We start from the raw sequence: 21,350 nt of genomic DNA on the forward strand, positions 1-21,350 counted from the left end.
CTGGGGACAGAAATACATCTTCCCAGGCTTTCCCTGGAGGAACCAAAGGCCAAGGAAATGGATTGCTTAAGTTAGTGGTAGAGTGACGATTAGAAACAGGAACCTTTATACCAGTTTTCTTTCTCTACATTGGATGGCGCTTTTAAGGTTCATATCAAGCTGGGCGCCAGTGGCTCACACCTATAATCCTAGTTACTCAGGAGGCTGCGATGCGAGGATCATGGTTTGAAGCCAGCAGGGGCAGAAGAGCTCCTCTGTAAGACTCTTATCTTCAATTAACCAGTCAAAAACCAGAAGTGGTGCTGTACTGCTCAAAATATTAGAGCGCTAGCCTTGAGCAAAAGAAGCTCAGGGACAATGTCCAGGCCCTGAGTTCAAGCCCCACAGACCAGAGACCTCTGACTGTTTTTCAAAATCAGACCCTGCTACTTCTTCATAATCCTCGTAAACTCTGATAATACCTAACATTTCTTGGTTCCCCCATACCCACACCCCAATCTCCTACATCTCCTGTACTTTCAGATAATTGGTTCCACCAGTGTGGTGAGGAAGTCATCCTCCTCTTGTTTCAAATGTCACTTCCTCTGGGAAGCCCTCAAGGCTTGCCTTTGTTTCCCTACTTTTGAGCCGACTCCTTCTTTTCCTATTCATCTACAAGGTGAAGATTCATTTTTGAGAGTATAGATTTGAGGTGTTTTGTCTTAGGCACAGAAGGTAGTAGTAGCCACATACAATAAGGGATAGAATTCGGTGGCTGGACCACGGCAGCCATTCCACTCTGCTCACGCATCTAAACACATTACCGCTGTCCAGCCTTACATATGCAATGAAATGGTGAACACTTTAAATGAAAGCATTGAACTCTGGTCGAAGGGGAGACAGGAGAAGGTCTGATATCTTTGTCCCATATCTACAGGGATTCTTTGCACAACCTGAAAATTACATTCCTCTGGTCCTGTCTTGTTTTGGAGCTCTAACTCTAGGGATTTCTCCCTTCCTGCTTCTTACCTCTCACAGACTTTTATTTTTTTTGAAATAATGCCGCTTTATAGCAGCAACTTCTTTAACTGGAGGCTCTCTCTCTCTCTCTCTTCCTATCTTCCTCTCTCTGTCTTTAGCCAATGGCAGGTAATTACAGCATGAACCATGATAAGCAATCACTTGAAATAAAATATTAGATGCCATGATACCACCAACTCATCAAACAATTCCTGGCACTGGGAACTTTGTCCCTGGTTATCACTTTTCTGAGGAATTAGCTTTCTTTGCTTCTCTTTATGTCTTTGGAGAATTCTTCATTCCCAAAACTTCCATTTCTAGTATTCTTGTGTCTTTCAAGTACAAGGCATTCTAGTTTACCCCTCTTATCCCAAACTAACCTCTGGTCTATTTTACCTATCCAACTTTTATAACAGCATTTCTACTAAAGGAGAAATAGGACTTAAAAATCCTATCTATCTTTATGATTTGCATTTTATTCTTATAAATGAGAGTTAGCTTGTTAATTTGCAATAACAGTTGCTGAAGTAAAGTTCAAAGTACCCTTTAAAAGCAAATTATAGCTTTTTCTCTCCTCCCCTCCAGATCACCAAACAGAGATCAATTTCCTATACAGGAGTTTCTTTCGCAATGATCTTTTTTTCTTTTTTCTTTTTTTTTTGTCAGTCGTGGGGCTTGAACTCTGGGCCTGAGCGTTGTTCTTCAGCTCTTCAGCTCAAGGCTAGTGCTCTACCACTTGAGCTACAGCACCACTTCCTCACAAGGATGTTATACAGAGGAGGACATAAAGATTTATCTTCCTTCTCTCCAGAACCAAAGCAAACTCTTGATTTATGTCAGCTCTTCCAGAGGCCCTGAGAAATGTCAGATTGTGTCTTCATTATCTTCTTAGTGTAAAGAAGAATGTTAAATAGAAAAATGAACCTTCCGGCTTATTCAATGCTAGCTTCCTGTTCCACTGATAGCTCGGTGTGTTGCAGATAGCTGTAGCAATGGACAGTAATCCCCACCCATCCATGTGTGTGCACGCATTGCCGGGACTGGACATGCAGCTCTGGACGGAGGAGACACCCCCTGGTGGGGGAGGCCTGACCCACTTTCACAGTCCCTTCATTCCCCCTGACACGCATGTCTGCACTGTGCTTTCTTGTCACCCGGCAGCCAGCAGCGTGTTGTTACCTGTTGACTTGCTAATGAGTTAAATCTTTCCTGCAGCACCCTGGCACTTTACATCGATATGTGAAGACATCCTTTTACCCCTGTTGGGAAATGAGAAAATTATTCTCCGAGTGTTTCACGATTACCCAGGAAAACCAGGAGATCCTTGTTGTCATTATTAGGCTGTGAGTGTCAGGGTGGGCATTGCTAATATGCTTGAACTTGAATGCTACTTATTTTCTTTTTGGTGCCATTTTGGGTTTGAACTTAGGGCCTGGGCGCTGTCCCTGAGCTTTTCTTTTGCTCAAGGCTAGCACTATACCACTGGAGCCACAGCTCCCCTTGTGGCTTTTTGTTGGTTAACTGGAGATTACAGTCTTAGGGAGTTTTCTGTCCAGGCTGACTTTGGACTCTGGTCTCAGCCTCCTGAGTAGCTGGGATTACAGGTGTGAGCACCGCCACCCAGCTTTTGAAGGCTACTTTTAGCTACTCTTAATGTTTGGGATCACTTAGATCTTTACCCAAACTAGATTCATTTGATTTTCTTTCTAGTTAGACAAATATTCTCCACAGAAGTTGGCCAAAAAATTGAAATTAAAAAGGATAACAATAATGTATTTAAAAGTCATCCCATAATCTCTCTGCAGAGTAACCTCTATTAATTCTTGGCTGATGTCCTTCCAAGTCTTTTGCCAGCCCCCATTCACTTGGCAAGAAGTAAGTGAGCACTTCCCTGTAGTAAGCAGAGCAGTTAACAGCAGTAGAGAAGGTGGCCAACCAGGGTTTGCCCTTTCTAATTAGTGGAAAGGAGAAGAAAAAGAACAAATAAATACCATTCTTGAATGTACATCCAAAGGAATGTAAATCAACATACAATAGAGACACCTGCCCACTCAAATTCTGTAGTCGCCATATTTACAACAGCCAAGCTATGGTATTCTACGGTTCATTCTTTACAATAGAATATATAATTTATGATATATTATAGGTATATATTATTGGTTCTTCTGGAGAGCTGTGGCTGCTGTGCAGGTTTTCCTTGGGAAGTGCAGGCTGGTTTTGCTCTACTATGTCCAGATAAGCTGTTGCAATGTTGCGGGAGTGAGGCCCTGCCTGACAGGGGCCTTGTTTCCCCGGGGTTGACGTGCATTCACTGGTTCCTGTCTGAGTGGCATTTCTCCCTTCCCAGACTAGCCAGAGCCATTGATCTCTGAGTGCAGCCGGCTTCCCCAGCCCCAGAGTCAGCTATAATTAATGGCTGGCACTTTGAAAAGGTTTCCTGAGCTGCAGCAGAGTCATGAACGTTTGTAAACAGGAGTTAGTTGGAAGAAAAGGTAGAACTTTGTAAGTGCCAGCCTGTTTTCCATCACACGTATTTGGAGCTTCACAGGGATTATATTCCATATATTAATATAAATATCCCAGCACTCTCCTTTGTACCTGCCTTCAAAAGAGCAAAGGAAACTGGATGCTGGTGGCTCACGCCTGTCATCCTAGATACTCAGGAGGCTGAGATCTGAGGATTGTGGTTCAAAGCCAGCCTGGGAAGGAATGTCTATGAGACTCTTATCTCTAGTTAACCAGCAAAAACTCAGAAGTGGAGCTGTGGCTCAAATGGTAGAGCACTAGCCTTGAGCAACGGACTCAGGGACAGCACCCAGGCCCTGAGTTCTAGCCCCAAGATTGGCACCAAAATAAATAAGCAAATAAATAAATGGGCTAAGCTTTTAGTGAAGGAATGCAGTGAATCCTTTACTTTTTCTAAAGTAAACTAAAGCAAAGAATGTAGGAGGTGCAAAATAAGACTAGTTTGTTTTGCTTGTCACTTAATGTCAAGATAGGTGTATGGTGAGACTTTAGTTAGTTTAGTCCTAGGGCTTAAACTCAGGGCCTGGGCGCTGTCCCTCAGCTCTTTGTGCTCAAGGCTTTGAGCCACAGCTACTTCTGGTTTTCTGGTGATTGATTAGAGATAAGAGTCTCATGGACTTTCCTGCCCAGGCTGGCTTTGAACCACAGTCCTCAGATCTCAGCCTCCTGAGTAGCTAGGTGCCACTGGCACCTGACTTTCTGAAAATATTTTAAATGCAGTGTGTGTTGGTGCCTGGGCTGAGGATTGTCAGACTCCTGATGGAAATTTGTCCTTGATCTCTTAGTACTTCCATGGACACTCAGGTTCCTCCGAATGACACTCACTAGGGGCAGGGAAGATCAAGTGATCAACCCCAGCAGCAGGAAGAAGGTCATTCAAATACATTGCCAATAACAGAAACTCAAATTAGGGAGACACTTTCCATTGCATTTTTTATGATGTGTGTCTTAGGCCCTGTCTCTATTTGCAAAGAGAAAGGCAATGAATATTTAATCCTGGCACAGTGGAAGGAGAAGGAGGAGGAAGCCTGCAGGCTCTGTTGAGGTTTTGAATCTTCAGTAGTTTTTAAAATGGCAGGCTGTTGTTACCTTTTGCTTAAGAGATGGACTTGTTATTACTATTTGCCTTTGACTTTGGGCCAGAATTTTTTTTTTTGGTTTTGTTTTTCCTTTTTGTCCTGAGGCTTGAACTCAGGGCCTGAGTGTTATCCTTTGAGCTTCTTCACACAAAGCTAGAGCTCTCCCACTTGAGCCACAGGTCCACTTTTGTTTTTTGTTGGTTTGTTTTTGGTAATAAATTGGAGTAAGAGTCTCCCATAGACTTTATCCAAATCCAAGCCTAGGCTTGGCTTTGAACTCTGATCCTCATATCTCAGCCTCCTGAGTAGCTAGGAGTACAGATGTAACTCCTTGAGTTTTTGATATGCCCACAGCCTCCATGCTCAGAAGGCATATGTGTGGTTTAGTACCCCACTGCCGCAACCTTTGCATTGCTGCTAAGTTTACTTTTTGGATTCCCTTTATACACTGCACCTTGCAAATAGCCTAAAATTGGTCCCGAAGAAGCAAAGAGACATTGCAACAAAGTGAACTGAAAGCTGGAATTCTTTATACCTGCATAGAACACTTGACAGAATTGCCAACCACCTCCCCACAGATTAACTTGCCAACATTTTGTGACATTGCCTGGGTATTTTTGTACCTGGTGTTCAGGTGAGGAAATTAAGCCTGAGAGTACTCGAGTGACACCCCGAAGGGCATACATCAAGATCACAGAATCACCTGGCACCTTCTTCCTGCAGAAGCAGGGGATGGATCGGGGCTTACACATTCTTGGGGTCCCCTGTGTTATTAACTTCTCCAGGAGGGGGCCTAGGAATTCACATTTTTCTACAAACATTCCCTATGCTCTAAAATACGATTGCTTAGGTTTGGAAATTTCTGACTTATAGTAGTTATCCAACTCATAGGTTCCTAACCTGACTGTGGGGCTGGTTTAAAAACATCTCAGATCTTACAGCTTTGTGCAGGCTGATCAAATGCACATAGTGACTTGGATGGTTGATTTGGGCACTGACCTCTCAGACAATTAAGTCTTCAAGACTTATATTTTGCATTGCCGGGCCTAGTAGTACTTACCTGTAATCCCAGCTGTTCAGGAGGCAGAAGGAGGAGGATCGTGGCCTGAGGAAAGCCCAGGCAAAAGCATGAGAACCTACTTGAGAAACTAAAAGCAAACAGACTGAAATGGACTGTGGTGTGGCTCAAGAGGTAGAGTGCTTGCTTGGTGAGCATGAGGTCCTGAGTTCAACTCCCAGTACTGCCATGAAAAAAAAGGGAAATTAAAAAAGAAAACAAAGAAAAACCTACAGTTGTTCTTGGTGCACTGGCCCCTGAGAGGCTAATGGATTACCCACAAAAAGGCAAAACAGACTTAAACCATAGATTTGTGAGGTTCACATCTCTGAAATTCTAGAGCAGAGAGAAAGATGGACATTGTGGCATCAGTTGATAATCATCTTTCCAGAACGAGATGTTCTTTATGCTATTCTTTTCTAACAAAAGCAGATCCAAGGAGAGTGTATTCGTCCATTTTCCATTGGCAGAATGAAATACCTGAGGCCCAGTGACATATAAAGCAAAGAGGCATAACAAAAAGAATTGCAGGTTCTAGGCACTGGGCAATGTAGCTCAATGGTTAGAGTACCTGCCTAGAGCATGCACAAGGCTCTGGGTTTGATCTCCATGGCCCATATAAAATGATCAAAACAGGCAGGTGGGAGGCAGACGGGAGACAAGAAGCATCACGTGCCTGTCTGTCTTGTACCAAATGATTTCACGGACCTTACATGACCTGTGAGCTACTCTTCTTAACCTGCATGGAAACAACAAATTCTCAATGAGAACAAACCCTGTATTGATTCTTTATGACTCTTCGGTCCTATGACCTAGGGTCTGGGTAGGGGCAGGGATGAGGATTTTGGAATTCAGAAGAAAGTCTTCATGTGTGTGGCAGAAGTCTTGGGGAATTGGGACAAAGGCTCAAGGTAAAGATCGCAGAAAAGTTTGTTCTTGTGATTTTACTTTATTTTTGGTCTAGCCTCTCTGGCTAATTGGTTCTCCAATGGACATGCTTGGAACTGAGCCTGGAAAGGGCTCGGACCTGCAGGGCCTGTCTCCTGGGGTGGTTGTCAAGCTTATCTAGGTATGATAAATGAAACATCGTACTTAGCTTATTAGTTAATTCATTACATGCTCATCCAATATTTACAGAGGGGCTTAGAAGCAACTCACAGGTGGACAAGGTAGATGAGATCTTTTCCCCTTGTGGAACTTAAAATCTCCCAGGGCAGACAGACGTGCTGCCATTAAGCTAATAATACGTGAGCCAGATGTTACAGATGTGGTGGACGTCTTCATTGGATGTTGCCTCCATTGGTTGGTGTATCCAGGTGCTTGCTGCTTACCTGCTCCTGCCCGCATCCTTGGGTGATGGCTTACATTGGGAAGCTAGGCTTACTTCTAAGTTTTTAATCCTCTCCTCCAGGGCAGCCCTGGGTCAGGAGCAGCTGGCTTTGGGGCAGGGGTGAGGACACAAGCGATCAGCTCCCTCACATAAGGCAGGGAAGCAGCTTACACCCAGAGCCGCCAAAGAAGGTGACCCCAAGAGAGTAAGGGGAGGGAGAATGGTGTGTTTGCTGGAGGCCAGAGAGTTTCACGTTTAGTTGGAAGAGCCTGGTAGACATTTAAGAGTTCAGCTGCCCGGTGAACAGGCAGTTGATTATGTGTGTCTCCAGTCAGGACAAATGTCTAGGCTGGTGAGAAGTCCCAGCTTCAGGGCATTGAGGATGGAGGAACAAGGAAGTAAATATAGAAAGGAAAAAAAAAGAAAGAAACAAGTTCAAGGACAGAGCTGTGGGGGTCTTCCAAAAGGTAGCAAACGGACTATGCCATAGTGTTGATTTATATTCTGATTCTTGCAGGGAGCAAGAGCCGGCTTTGTGTAAGAGCAGGAATGGATGTACTAGAGAGGGTGTGTGTGTGGGGGGGGTGTGTGTGTGGGGTGTGTGTGTGGTGTGTGTGTGGTGTGTGTGTGTGTAAGAGCCAGCTTCCAGCTTTGTGTAAGAGCAGGAATGGATGTACTAGAGAGGGTGTGTGTGTGTGTGTGTGGTGTGTGTGTGTGTAAGAGCCAGCTTCCGGCTTTGTGTAAGAGCGGAATGGATGTACTAGAGAGGGTGTGTGTGTGTGTGTGTGTGTGTGGTGTGTGTGTGGTGTGTGTTGTGTGTTGTGTGTGTGTGTGTGTGTGTAAGAGCCAGCTTCCGGCTTTGTGTAAGAGCAGGAATGGATGTACTAGAGAGGGGGGTGTGTGTGTCAGACAGAGACAAAGAGAGATTGAAAGAGACAGAGATATGATCTATCCAAACATGGAATTGTTTTTACTGTTTCTCTTTTCAAATTTTTGTGCCTGTCCTGGGGCTTGAACTCAGGGCCTGGGCACTGTCCCTCAGTTCTGCTCAAAGCTAGCACTCTACCACTTTGAACTACAGAGCCACTTCCAGTTTCCTGGTGGTTCATTAGAGATAAGAGTTCTAATAAACTTTTCTGCCTGGATTGGCATGGAACTGCAATCCTCAGATTCAGCCTTCTGCGTAGCTAGGATGACAGTCATGAGTCCCCTGCTCCCAGCTGACTGAATTCTTAGTCCCTGCAGGACCCTAGATTGAACGCATCGTGTGCCTCATTCGGGTCTTTTGTACAGTATCTTGTCATCTCAGGCTGCCGTGTCAGGACCACATAAACTGTACGACTTGTGGACAGCAGAGATGTGTTTTCACAGTTCTGGAAGGCAGGAATTGGAGGTCAGGCTGCCAGCCTGGCTGAATTCTGGCAAAGTTGTCTTTTTAGGTTTTTCTTTTTTGACTTCGCACAAGGCAGAAGACCAGGATTGGGATCCAGGGATGAGTCTAGCTTTGCTTATCAGGGCACTAATCCCATTCGTGGGGTAACACCCCAGGTCCTCATCTACTCATCTTAATCATCTTCTAGAATTTTCAAAATATGAATTGGGGAAGGGCAGTAGAAATCACAGATACCTATTACCCAACACACATAAAGTCGAGAACTGTCGAGAAATGAGAGAGCTAGGATTTGAACCCAGGCCTGGCTATCCGTGGAATCAGCATTATTAGTACTACTACTACTTCTACTACTATTATAATTTTTTTTTCAGGTCTAAACTCTCCCTTCCCCCTTCCACCAGTTTGAAAAATCCAAACAGACTTCTTTATCCAGCTGCCATTATCTGAGTTGCTCCACGAACAAAATACTTTTGCTGTCAATCCTTCGGGTCAAAACCCAGCTGCCAAGACTTCCCCTTTGCATTCTAGTTATCTTGTTTTATGACAAGTGGTTTAATATCCTGGCAACATCAGCCTTGGCTTTTTTTTAACTTGTTTTTTAAAAAAATTTCCCCCTTGCTTCCTGGAATTTGCAAGGAAAGGAGAAGCGGTTTGAGTTCATTATCCGAACCTCTTGGCCTGCAGCATGGAAGCCAGGATCAGCATGGGCCCCCGTGGCACGCAATCCCTGTAACAGAGGCAGATGTAATGAGGCTCCCGTGTGGCACGGGGCGATGGGAGCACTGTCTTTTCTGTCAGGATTATGGAAAGTGCTTCTCCCTTCCCCATGGTCCAGAGATCCTGGAGAAGAAAATGGCTTCCTGTTCCCAGAGGCTGAGCTGCCAGGGAGTTCAGATGCTGGCTGAGACCTGGAATGAGCTTTCGTGCAGTTGCTTTCCTGGGAGCCATTTGACAGGTTCCACGTGAGCCTGCGCCTCGTGCAAGCCTGAGTAGGGAAGGAGGGAGATCGCTTCCCTTCCACTTGCCTTTAGGAGAGCCTGGAGGACCAGGAGGCGAGGGTGGGCCCCTCCAGGGGAGATGTGCCTTGCAAGTCTTCAGCCTTCCGGGCTGCTCTGAGCTATGGGCCTGGGTAGCAGCTCCATGTCTTCCCCAACTTTTCTTCTTAACTCAGCTGCCAGGCTTGCTTCATGCTTCACGTTTTCAGGGAAAACCATCCTCCATCCTTAGACAAGGCTAAATACTTTTTGATCCAGAGTTTCATAGCACACGTATCATGGCTATGTTTCCTTCTTTTCTTCCTTCCTTCCTTCTTTTAAAAGATTGCTGTGTGCATTTAAGGTATATAATGTAAGACATATATGTATGTATTATGTATACATACACATGTCTTACATGTATGTAAGACACGTATGTATTATGTTTCACTGTATAGGTTTCATTATATATACTACATATATTTTACTACATATATAGTTCACTACATATAAAACTATTTCACTATTTATATATAGTGATATATGTATAGTAAAATAGTTACTGTAACTGCAATAAACTAACAGAATGCTTGGGTACATGATTACCTATTTTTCTCCATTTCAAGAGCAGCAATAGCTGGGTGGGTACTGGTAGTGGCTCACACCTGTAATCCTACCTACTCAAGAGGCTGCAGTCTGAGGATTGTGGTTCAAAGCCACCCCAAGCAGGAAAGTCCATGAGACTCTTATCTCCAATTAGCCAGCAAAAAGCCAGAAATGGAGCTGTGGCTTGAGTGAAGAAAACTAAGGGACAGTGCCCAGGCCCTGAGTTGAAGTTTCAGTACTGGTCCACAGAGAGAGGGAGCTGTAATGCAATTATTTAGCAAAAATCCTGAATAGAATACACTATTATTAGCTAGAGTCCATGCTGTCTATTAGATCTTTGACCCATTCAGCCTGTTTTGCTATTTTATACATGTTTCATCTCCCCATTCTATAGGTACACCAACACTTTTCCAGTTGTAATTTGCTTCACAGCTCCTAGAGTCTAAAGAGCTCCTTCAGAAAACACTTGAATCAATACAAAACACAATTGTACTAGTCAGCTTCCCGTTACTGTAATGAGACATGGAGGCAGGACACATTATAGGATAAGAGGTTATTTGCTGGCCTTAGATTGTAGGCCCTCGGGTCGTATCTCTTATGAAGGCCTCTGGCTGGCAGAGACTCGTGTAATTCCAAGAGACACAGGGTAGAGGGAGGAGTCTGCCTGTGAGTAGGATGGATAGATGGCTTCTTACCTGGTCACCAGGATTCAATCCCAGGGCCTCCATCCTAACAACCTTGTCTCATCTCCTAGTCCAATCCTAAAAGCCCGTCTCTACGTGCCATCATCAGATTTAATTTATGCCCTGGAATCCCGCTAGCTATGGATTAAATTTCAACCCACAGAGGACCCTAAAGCACACTACAAAGCGCAGCAGTGACTTGCATGAACACACCCCACGATTTTATTTCATTTTGCGAATGCAGGAATTGGTCAAATAGTAAAACTTACTCTGAGAGCATCTTCAAGAACTGAGAATTTATAGGCATCAAAAAGAATGTCGGAACAAGCTTGCTGGGTTAGATACAGAACTAATTGATGGCCTACAAGGCACTAAAACCAATGCCTTTAGGTTATTTTTTCTATTGCGTGGGGAGCGACAAGGTTTGGAGTATTTAGCTTCTAGCCAAAAGACTGAAGAGCAAAGCCAATGCAGACATGTTTTTCTAAGAAAATTCAGTAAGTACTGTCAAATAATGCCCTGACATGACATTGAACATCACACTGTGCTCTGTCCAATCTATCATCAGTCTATCTATCCATCCTCTCTATCAATTATCTAATCATACTAGCTCTCTCTCCATCTAGCATATATTTCTGTATCTGTGTATTTGTATGTGTTTGTGTATGTATTTATCATGTATCTATGCATGTATGTCTTTGTGTATGCATGTATCCATCCATCCATCATCCTATCCAGCCATCCATCTGTCCATCATTCCGTATGTTCATCATTCCGTCTGTCTGTCATGTATATGTGTATTTGTGTAAGTATCATCATTTTATTATCTTGGCTTTATTTCTAAGTTTGGATAGCCCTTCTTAACAGTTCATATGTTTCTGGCCCCTTTTGAATCATAGCATGGAGTCCTGTGCTGGTCATAGAAATTTTTGCTGTGGTCAGGATCTGGTAGGGAACTTATCAAATCTTGAATCAAAAGTACAATGCAGCAACTGATTTAACTTCGGGTCCATTTTGGGGGGGAGATTGAATTGAGCAGGTGGGGTGTGAATTAGGTTTGTTCCCTTTGTATATGGTGGACCTTTCAGGTTTTCTCTTGGAGCTTTTTCCCCGTCTTGTTACCAATACATGCTGTCATTTGCAATATCATTTCTCCAAGTCTTTAATTCTAACTGTGCTCCCTGCAGTTCACTGCAAGGCTGACACTACATGGAGCTAGGTCAGACTCCACAGACTTAATTCCCAGGCCTATTTGGCTGTTGTGTGTGTGTGTGTGTGTGTGTGTGTGTGTGTGTGTGTGTGTTTTAAACTCACCTTCACCCTTGAGTGACACCTGTAGCTCTTTTTTTGCTTTGGTTTATTTTTCAAATAGGCTCCTATTTTTTATTTTTTTTTAGCCTGGGCCCAACCTCACATAGTGGTTTGCCCCTACCTGTGTCTATTGCGCAGCTGAGATTACAGGCATGTTCCATCGTGCCCAAATTCTCCGTGCTTTTTTGTTGCAGGGGCAGGGGGTTGTATTGGGGTTTTGGACTTGGGGCCTTGCACTGGCTAGGCAGGTGCTCTATCATCTGAGCCACATCTCCAGACATTTTTTGAGATGGCGTCCTGCTTTCTTCCTAGGCAAGCCTGGTCTGCCATCTTCCGATTTAGGCTTCCTACTGTAGCAGAAATTCCAGGCATGTGCCTCTATGCTTGGCTTTGTCTGTTGAGAAGGTATCTAGTGAACTTTTTGCCTAGGTTGGCCTCAAACTGCAACATCAGAGCCTCCCAGTTAGATGGACTTACAGGTGTGAACCACCATGCCCAGCTTTGCTGTGCTTTTTTTTTTTTTTGAGGGCAAGTCCTTGTTATTAATACATCTATTTCTGGCACCTAGTATATACTCAGTAAATATTTAGTTGAATGACCAGAACACATTATAAAGCTGCTACATGTGCATATGTGTGTGTGTGCACGTGCGCACGTGTGTACCAGCTGGATAATGTTTATCATTAGCCTGAAGCATTGGCTAATGTTAAATTTAAATTAAAATACACTCTTGGGTGACTATGTCTTCAATTTCATGGTTGATTCCTTCATGATTCGCTTATTAAACTAAACCAGGAGTTGCAAACTAAAATACCTCCAGGGGCTTGGAGGGAAACATACTGAACATATGATCAGGTGTAACTGAAAATACCCCAGTGCCTTCGCATGGATGGAGACTTTTTTTAAAATAATAATAATAATTATACATGTAATAATGATAATAATTATATATGTGTGTTATAAAATGCAAACACTCATCAACATTCCAAACTAAAGTCCAGAAATCTGAAATAAGGTCTAAAGTATGAATATGGGGCCAATAAAAATATACGTAAAGACTAAATTCAACTCTCAAGCTGTTGGGTCTGAGAAAGAGAGCTAACTGCTTTACACCTGAAATTGTATCTTCCTTTGCAATGAACATTTAATTTATAATGACTAATTTGGATTAACACCAAATACCACTTTTTTAAAATCGGGGAGCCATAAAATAGGGCACTGATGGGATTCAGTGAAGAATCTGTTTTTCAGGCTCCAAATATTCTTCAGATAGCCGTTCTGGAATTAGACTAGTGTTCACGATGTGCCTTTCCATTTTACTAAGTATAACAGATGACTTGGTTTTCAGGTCATTGGTCTCTTATGCACGTTGCACACGGACCCTTGAAACATTCTTCACTACGCCCTCTGACCTTGTCCCATGGAACCGACAAATGATAGATATCAGTATTCATAAGAAGGTTGGCCTCATGCATGCTCATAATTCTGGATCATTGTTCTGGGCTGAGCCCTCTCAGTTTAGATGCTGTTAGCCAAGTGTGTTGGAGTTCTCTGTTGCCTTTCCTAAGGTAGAAACCAGACTCCTCCCTTGGAAAAATGAGCATGTTTACCCAAACCCTAAAATTTCCAACCAGCAGAGATCTACTAGCAGATTTCTTTTCAAAGCACAAATGAAAGAAGAAGAAGAAAAAAAAGCATGGCTATTATTTGTGCCTAATTGACCCTAGACAGTGAATTGATAAAATGTCATATAACATTTTAAAAAGCACATGATTTTCAAGTAAACTCTGAGACTTAGCTAAGAAGTGCCATGTGGTCTGGGATCCTGCCTCTCTGTGGGAAAATGCAGAATTCTAGATACCAAAGGGAGAAGACTGGGAGAATAAAGGAGGGGGAAAGTGAGTGGAGTGGAAATGCGTGGGGGTACTTGCTGACAGCAGAGATCTGGTCTCTTCTGTGCATGCCTATAGATTTGTAGGGAAGGGGATAGGAGGCTTTATTGAGAGTGGTTTTGAGACCACACTCTAGTTTAAAGGGATGGAAACTATATCCATTAGTAATGTCTGCTATGGTCCCAGGAATAGGAGCTGGCAGTAAGCATGCACCCTATGGCCTAAATAGTATATAGGAAAGTCAGTTCTCTTACGGAATTATTTAGTTCCATTGTGCCTGGGATAGTTCCAATTTATGCCTGTCTATAGATCAGGTAACTCCTGTGAACTATTCATAGTCTTGCCTTTTATTTTTGAGGAGATTTCTTGCCTAATTGCCAACAGTTCATTATTTTTATATTTATTTATTTATTTTTGTTGGTCATGGGCTTGAACTCTGGGCCTGGGCGCTATCCTTCAGCTCTTCAGCTCAAGGCTAACGCTCAACCCCTTGAGCCACAGGGCCACTTCCAGTTTTCTGAGTAATTTATTGGAGATAAGAGTCTCACAGACTTTTCCTGCCTGGGCTGGCTTTGAACCATGATCCCCAGATCTCAGCCTTCTGAGTAGCTAGGATGACAGGCATGAGCCACCGGCACCTGGCTTATTATTTTTATTTTATCCCTAAACATTCCTCCATTTGTACTATTGGATGTCATTCACTCATTATTCACCATCAACTTCCTTTTCCCTGGCTCAGAGTTCTCTCAGCAGCCTACTGAAAGCATCTCAGCACAATCTCTCTCTCTTTCCCACTTTTAGAAATGAGAATTGATTCTTTGTTCATTTTGACGTGTCTGTGTATGCAGACAAGGCATCTTGATCAGATCCACCACCACCTCCACTTCCAGCCCTCTCCATCCTCCCCTCCTAACAGTAAGACCCAGCCATGGAAGAGCATTTTGTTCTGAATCAATTAAATGGGGCCCTCGATAGGAGAGCCCTTTTCAGTTTCACTCCACCTTCTGTTTTCCAGTTCTTTTCTAACACTTTTGCCTTCTGTTCTTGAGTGAGAAGGAGCTACAAATGACCTGCTTCAAGACCAAATAACCGTTTAATAGAGTGGAGATTCATTAGGACAGCGCTGGTGGCGGCTGTGGGCTCGGGAACACAGGAGCGAGCCCAGAGGATTTTCAGTTTTCTTCCAGCTTTCTGACCTCAATTTACAAGGCAGAATTAAGTTCCAGAAATCCCAGAACATTGCTGAAATAATGAAACTATTGACTTTTAATCAGGGACCAAATCATGGGGGGGTCGGGAGACCTCTAACCTTATCATTTAATTCTTTCTTTTAAAAGGGAATTCCAACACGGGCAGATGTGGATGTGATTTCGCTTCATTTAACAACTTACACAGTTAAAGATTTTTTTTTAAAGCACATGTTAGGCGCCATGTTAGTGTCAGGCACAAGTAATCCCTGTTTTCAGGGGGAGAGAGACAGAGACAAAGATACACAGAGACAGAGAGAGATCTACACAAGAAAGAAATAGCAAGGAAATTCGTGGTAATTATTTTTTTAAAAAGAGAAAATGACCTGACTTCTCACTTTTGCTAAAGCAAATGGATCCCAATTTAAAACACAATTTTCAGACTTTCCACCCCCCTCTCCATCCCTAAAACCACACACATGAGGCAGACAATTTCATTTCCACCTCTTTTGAAATGGACTTTAATCAGTTAAAAGCCATGGGGTAATGACCTACAGGCTTATTATTGCTTGCTTATTATCCATGATGTCAGGGATTTGGGGAAGTAAAGAGAAATCGTCTTTGTTTTAATTCTTCTGTCTGGATGGAGTTTGATTTCTTCCATCATTAGAAAAAACGTTCAGTAACATCTGCTTAAAGGGCGAGAGAGGGCAGGTCCTGAGCTCAGATGTCTTGGATTCAAGCTGTTGTCACACACACACACACACAAAAAAGAAATGGAGGTAGGGCTCATGTGAGAGAGCACCAGTCTTGAGGGATAAAGCTAAGGGACAGCCCGCCCAGACCCCGAGTGCTAGCCCCAGTACTGGCACAAAAATAAACCAAACCAAAACAGCAACAACAACAAAGCACAGGATTGCAGGTCAGGAGGTGTATTAGGTTGCTTGGAAAGTGGACATGGCTTTCCTGGTGACTGAGCAGCATCAACTGGGAGCAAAGAATTGCTTTGCTGACTCCTAACAACATGAACTCAGGCAGATCAGATCTTCTGGCCCTGCGTTCCTCCTCTTCAAAATAGTGACTCTTAATGACTATCTGTGGAGACATTCGTGAGAATATGAAAAGAAAAAGTGTATGCGAAGCATTGAGCCTCACACAGTATGGCTCTCAGAATGTGGTCAACAGCACTGGCATCATTATTTGGGACCATTGCTTTGTGGCAGCCTGCCTTGGCTTGTGATGTCTAGAGTAGAGCTTGCACTGGAAGTTCGTGCACATGGCCAGTTGAGGCCTGTCCTCCAGATGCACCAACACTGGAGTAAGAGAAGTAGGAGAGGGTCACAGAGGCTGAGATGGAAGGAAACAGGTCCCAGGGGATATCAAGTCTAAGCTTTAGTTCACTGTGAGCTTCACAGCTGGAGTCATAGGACAGACTTTGGCCTATAAGAGGGCCAGGAGCTAAGCTCCCTATCTCCAAGTCAATCATTTCATGGTAGCTGGCCACTCATAGAAGGACAGAACTTCCCAGGTGTGTGTGTCTGGGGGAATGGAGCAAGGGAAGTCTCCATCAAAAGCATTCTAATCCCTGCATAGTATTTCCTAGTAAGGCTGCACTAACACTCATCTGCTCTCATCTTGCTGTTTGTTCTTACTGTACCCAATTTCTTTCCTTTATGTTCTGCACTTGGGTACAGAATGTTTTATTACGGGAGTCGTTTTTGGTCAAAGGTTATACCTTTTATCATTAGATGATAGCTTGTTTGGGAAAATGTATGCTTTTGACCTTAAATTGCGTATTATCTGACAGTCCTGCTACGAGCATGCTTTTGATCCCTTTCACGTTCATCTAGTGTATTTTCACCTGGTCAGTGATTCGCCATTTTTTCCCTCACATGTTTTTAGGCATAAACAACATAAACCTAGCGTTGTTTAAAAGTCCTTATTGGAAGCCAAGTGCTGCTGGTGGCTCACACCTCTAATCCTAGCTACTCAGGAGGCTGAGGTTCTGAGGATCACGTTTCAAAGTCATCCTTTGCAGAAAAGTCCCCTTGAGATTCTTATATCCGATTAACCCCACTCAACACCGGAAGGGGAGCTGTGGCTCAAAGCAAAAGAGCTCCCAGGCCCTGAGTTCAAGCCCCACAACTGACTGACCAAAACCAAAAAAAAAAAAAATCCTTATTGGAAAGATATTATCTCTTTTAGGAGACTGTTAGCATTTAAAAACTAAGAATCCAAAAGGACCTCAAAGTCATCAAACCTCAAAGAGAATATTATGGTGGGTTGCAGGTGACGGTGCTAGCTAGGCCAGGCTAGCTGGATGACAGCCCATTCCCTGCTGCCCTGGTCCCCTGCAGCTGTGACAGAAGCACATCTTCCTGCAAATGCTAATTGCAAACATGCACTGATCCTTTCTTGATTCCCCCCCCCCTTTATCACTTTTTCCTCCTAATTTGCAGGAGACTGCAATGATTAGCACTTGTCTAAACAATACGGCTTCTCCTGGCATCTCTGAGGAAGTCTTACTGATAACTTTTCAGTGATGTTACTTTGGCAAAAACACAGTTCCAAAGCACTCCCCTCCCCGGCCCCCCTCCAAAAAAAAAACCCTGGACATTGTTCAGTGGGACCCACGGTTTTGACACATTCCTAAAAGTGCAAATTGAAAAGTAAATTAGAAACCTCGTCTCAAAGCCTGGGACTCCAAAAGCAGTGCCTTACTGAGGTACTTGATACAGCTCATCAGCGGAGATGGAAATGGGAAGGCAGAAGTGGTTTCTTACTAGTGCTGAAGAACCCAATTCCATCTAGGACTGCTTCTGCTTCTGTTAAGAAATCATATCCTCAGCAGCAAATGAAATGTTTGAGGGGAGTTACCGAGCTCTTGATGGCTAACATTTATTAATTTTCTGCTCAGTGTGGGCACTGCAGTGGTTAGCATCTATGTCGGCCTGCCTCTGTTCCTGTGACAAAATACTTGGGAGAAACAAGGTAAAGGAGGGAATATTTTGGTCCCTTGCTTTGTTTTCATGTTTTTTCCTTTCTGTTGATAGCCATAAATACCACGTTGACTATTATACCTCCAAAGCCTTGTATGGTAGGCTTGTATTTCCCTCTTCATCGATTAAGGAGGCCAGCAGGCCATGTGGGTCCCAGGGGCCAATTGCTCTGCTTCCTGATAGTTTGATAGTATGCTCACCTCAGGTGGATAGATAGGTGGCTTCCATCAGCATCATCTGAGGCAGTGTCTTTACCTCATCTCAATTCTCATGTCTTTGCTTTTGTTTTGTTTTTTGTCAGTTGTGGGGCCTGAACTCTAGGCCTGGGTGCTGTCCCTCAGCTCTTCAGCTTAAGGCTAGCACTCTTCTACTTGAGCCACAGCACCACTTCCCAGCTTTTTCTGCTTATGTGGTGCTGAGGAATCCAACCCATGGCCTCATGCATGCAAGGCTAGCGCTCTACCGCCTGAACCACAGCATCACTTCTGGCTTTTTCTGCTAATGTGGTGGTAAGGAATCAAGCCCAGGGCCTCATGCATTCAAGGCAAGCACTCTACCACTGAGCCACCTTCCCAGTCCAGTTCTCAGGTCTTACGAGAGTAGGAGTTCTACCATTGCTTCTCCACTGAGCACCAGACACAGGCCATGCCAAGAACAAGAAGAGGTGCTCACAACCTTTGCTGCAGAGCCTATGAGCCCAAATAGCCAATGGAAACTTTAGTGAGAGAGGTGTCCAAGGAAGAGACTAATGAAAATGGAGCATGTAATTGAGTTTCAAAGGGTGCGGCAGGGGTATATGTGTGAGTGTGTATGGGGGGGGTGTTGTGTGTTTGTCTCTTTTCACTCCCACCAATTATTGCCATATAAGGGGTCTAGTCTATTGCTGTAAGAACTCCCAATTCAAGACTACTTAGAAATTTGAATCTGTATACAAAATTATTTAATTGAGGCCCATAATCCTAACATTTTTTAAACATTTCATGGTTCAAATTGGCACAATCTAGCTTGGTTTGGCTAGTTTTCAATCTTTGGGTTAGATTTTTTTTCACACAGCTGGAAGGAGTCCCACTGACGTATGGTTTTGAGTTCTTATTCCTGTGGTTAAGGGAGGAGAGTAAAGTTAAACCTGTAACTGGTTACAGGTTGATTTCTGATCATTTCAGGTATAGATGGTCAGCCTTTTCCCACAGCTGTCTTAGTTACATTCTCATTGGTTCTGAACCGATTGCATATACATACTTTGTCCAATCACTGTGGTGGAGAGAAAGAGGTGCTCTTATTGGCTGACCCAGAGTAACACACCCATCTTGGGTCTAATGAATCCCACCAAATCATAAAAATATGGGAGTGGTTGCCTAAAGAAAGAAGAAAGACTAGACACTTCCCACAAAATCAGTTTCCTCTCAAGGCTACATCAGTCCATAAATAATCCCAGGTAACTACACCTGCGGAGACACCCTGCATCTCTCTTTTCTGGATGGTGGAGATAGCGTCACAATGGCAAGCAACAGAATCACATCTCCTATGATGCAGTAAGCTCAGGGTTGTACTGGCCCCAGGATAACGGAAATACGGGGTATTTGCAAACTCCTCTCCAGAGAGGTTACAAAACACAGAAGAAATGTAACAGTACCATCAAGTAATCATGTTGCACACTGGACTTTTTAAAATGCACTCCTTCCCTTTGATCTTGTTCTAATGGATAATACCCATGGTATTTGCCTCAACCTAAATCCCTCACAAGCTTACTAAGCAGGAAACCTGCACCTTCAGAGAACAACAGCCCAGAGTATCAAACATTAAGGGCCCAATTATCTCTGTTTCTTGATACTTCACCTTCTTCTGCTCCCCACCCCGCTTCTAATTCAGGGAAGCCGGGGAGGGTTGCATATTCATGGATTTCAAATGCAGCTGCTGGTTAAAATCTGCTCACTTTGTTATGGAGGAATTTAGGGACTCTGGGGAGGCCTCTTGCAGTTGATTGATAGTGAAATGTCCTCTTCAGGGGCTGTTCTGTTCCTCCTAGTGTGGTCCTCCGGATGCCAGCAGCAGATGGGTGCCCTGGGGTGAGCAGTGTGAGGAGCTGAAAGTTTGGCTATTGATTGGGAAGGGAAGAGCCTGTTACTGCCTACTGCAGAACTGTTTTAAATTAGATTCTCCCCACCATTCAAAATTGAATATAATTACATACATATAGCCTATGTTTATCATATAGAATATATATAACAGACACAATATCATATATATAGAGACAATATATATAATACAAGTAGAAGAAATACATGTTATACATTGAATGTATATCATATATGATGTGTCATATACATGTATCTCTCCTATGTATACCATATATAACATATATGTATACCATATATGGCATATATAAGATCTATGTGATATACTGATATATAGGATATATATATAGGATGTATAATAATGTATATGACATATATGGGATGGATATGATATCCTATTGTTTGTTGTAAGTTAAATCTCTGTTGCAAGAAACAGAGAGGCCACATTTTTTTTTGTCAGTAATGGGGCTCGAATTCTGGGCCTGGATGCTGTCCTTGAGCTCTTCAGCTCAAGGTGAGCGCTCTACCACTTGAACCACAGCAATTTTCTAGTGGTTTTTGGAGATAAGAGTCTCACGGACTTTTCTGCCCTTTGAACTGAGATCCTCAGATCTCAGCCTCCTGAGTAGCTAGGATTACAGGCATGAGCCACCAGTGCCTGGCTATAAGCCACATTTTAAGTGGTGGAATTGGAGTCTTTATTGGAGAGCCAGCGGTGGCAGGTGGACTCTCGTCACCAGGACCTGCAGCCCCTCAAATACACTCAACACTGTCAGAAAACCGAGCCATGAGAGCAGGAGAGGAAAGAAAGAGCAGAAAAGCAATACCAACAAACCACATCAAGCCCAATGGAGAGCTGAAGTGGGATGCCATGGTGACTGGAGGAGAGACAGCAGACACAGGAACATGAGAACATGAAACTGGCGTAATTGGAACCTGGGGTGGTCCAGGTCTAAATAGGGTCAGGTCAAGGGGCAGGGTCACAGGAAACTGGAGAGTCTCCCAAGTTTAAGGCACAGGACTGACAGGTCCAATGACAGGTCCTCCAAGTCCTGGCCCCCCATCTCTAGGATGGGCACACCCATCACCTGGGAGATGGGATTCGCCTTCCTCCATTATGAAGAACAGATGGCTCCAGTTAAACCCAATTCCCTATCCACCATGTGGCCAAGATGGCGCTGGCTAGACCCAGTCTTCCCATTTCTTTATGTGTATCGGACACACACACACACATACATA

The 21,350-nt window shown here is 43.6% G+C and overlaps 1 pseudogene; it reads left to right on the forward strand.

The window, feature by feature from the left end:
• Positions 1-21,350, forward strand: part of LOC105981860 — a 30,695-nt pseudogene that overhangs the window by 3,182 nt on the left and 6,163 nt on the right.

The sequence above is a fragment of the Dipodomys ordii genome, unplaced genomic scaffold (assembly GCF_000151885.1).
Source record: "Dipodomys ordii isolate 6190 unplaced genomic scaffold, Dord_2.0 Scaffold14, whole genome shotgun sequence".
NCBI lineage: Eukaryota > Metazoa > Chordata > Mammalia > Rodentia > Heteromyidae > Dipodomys > Dipodomys ordii.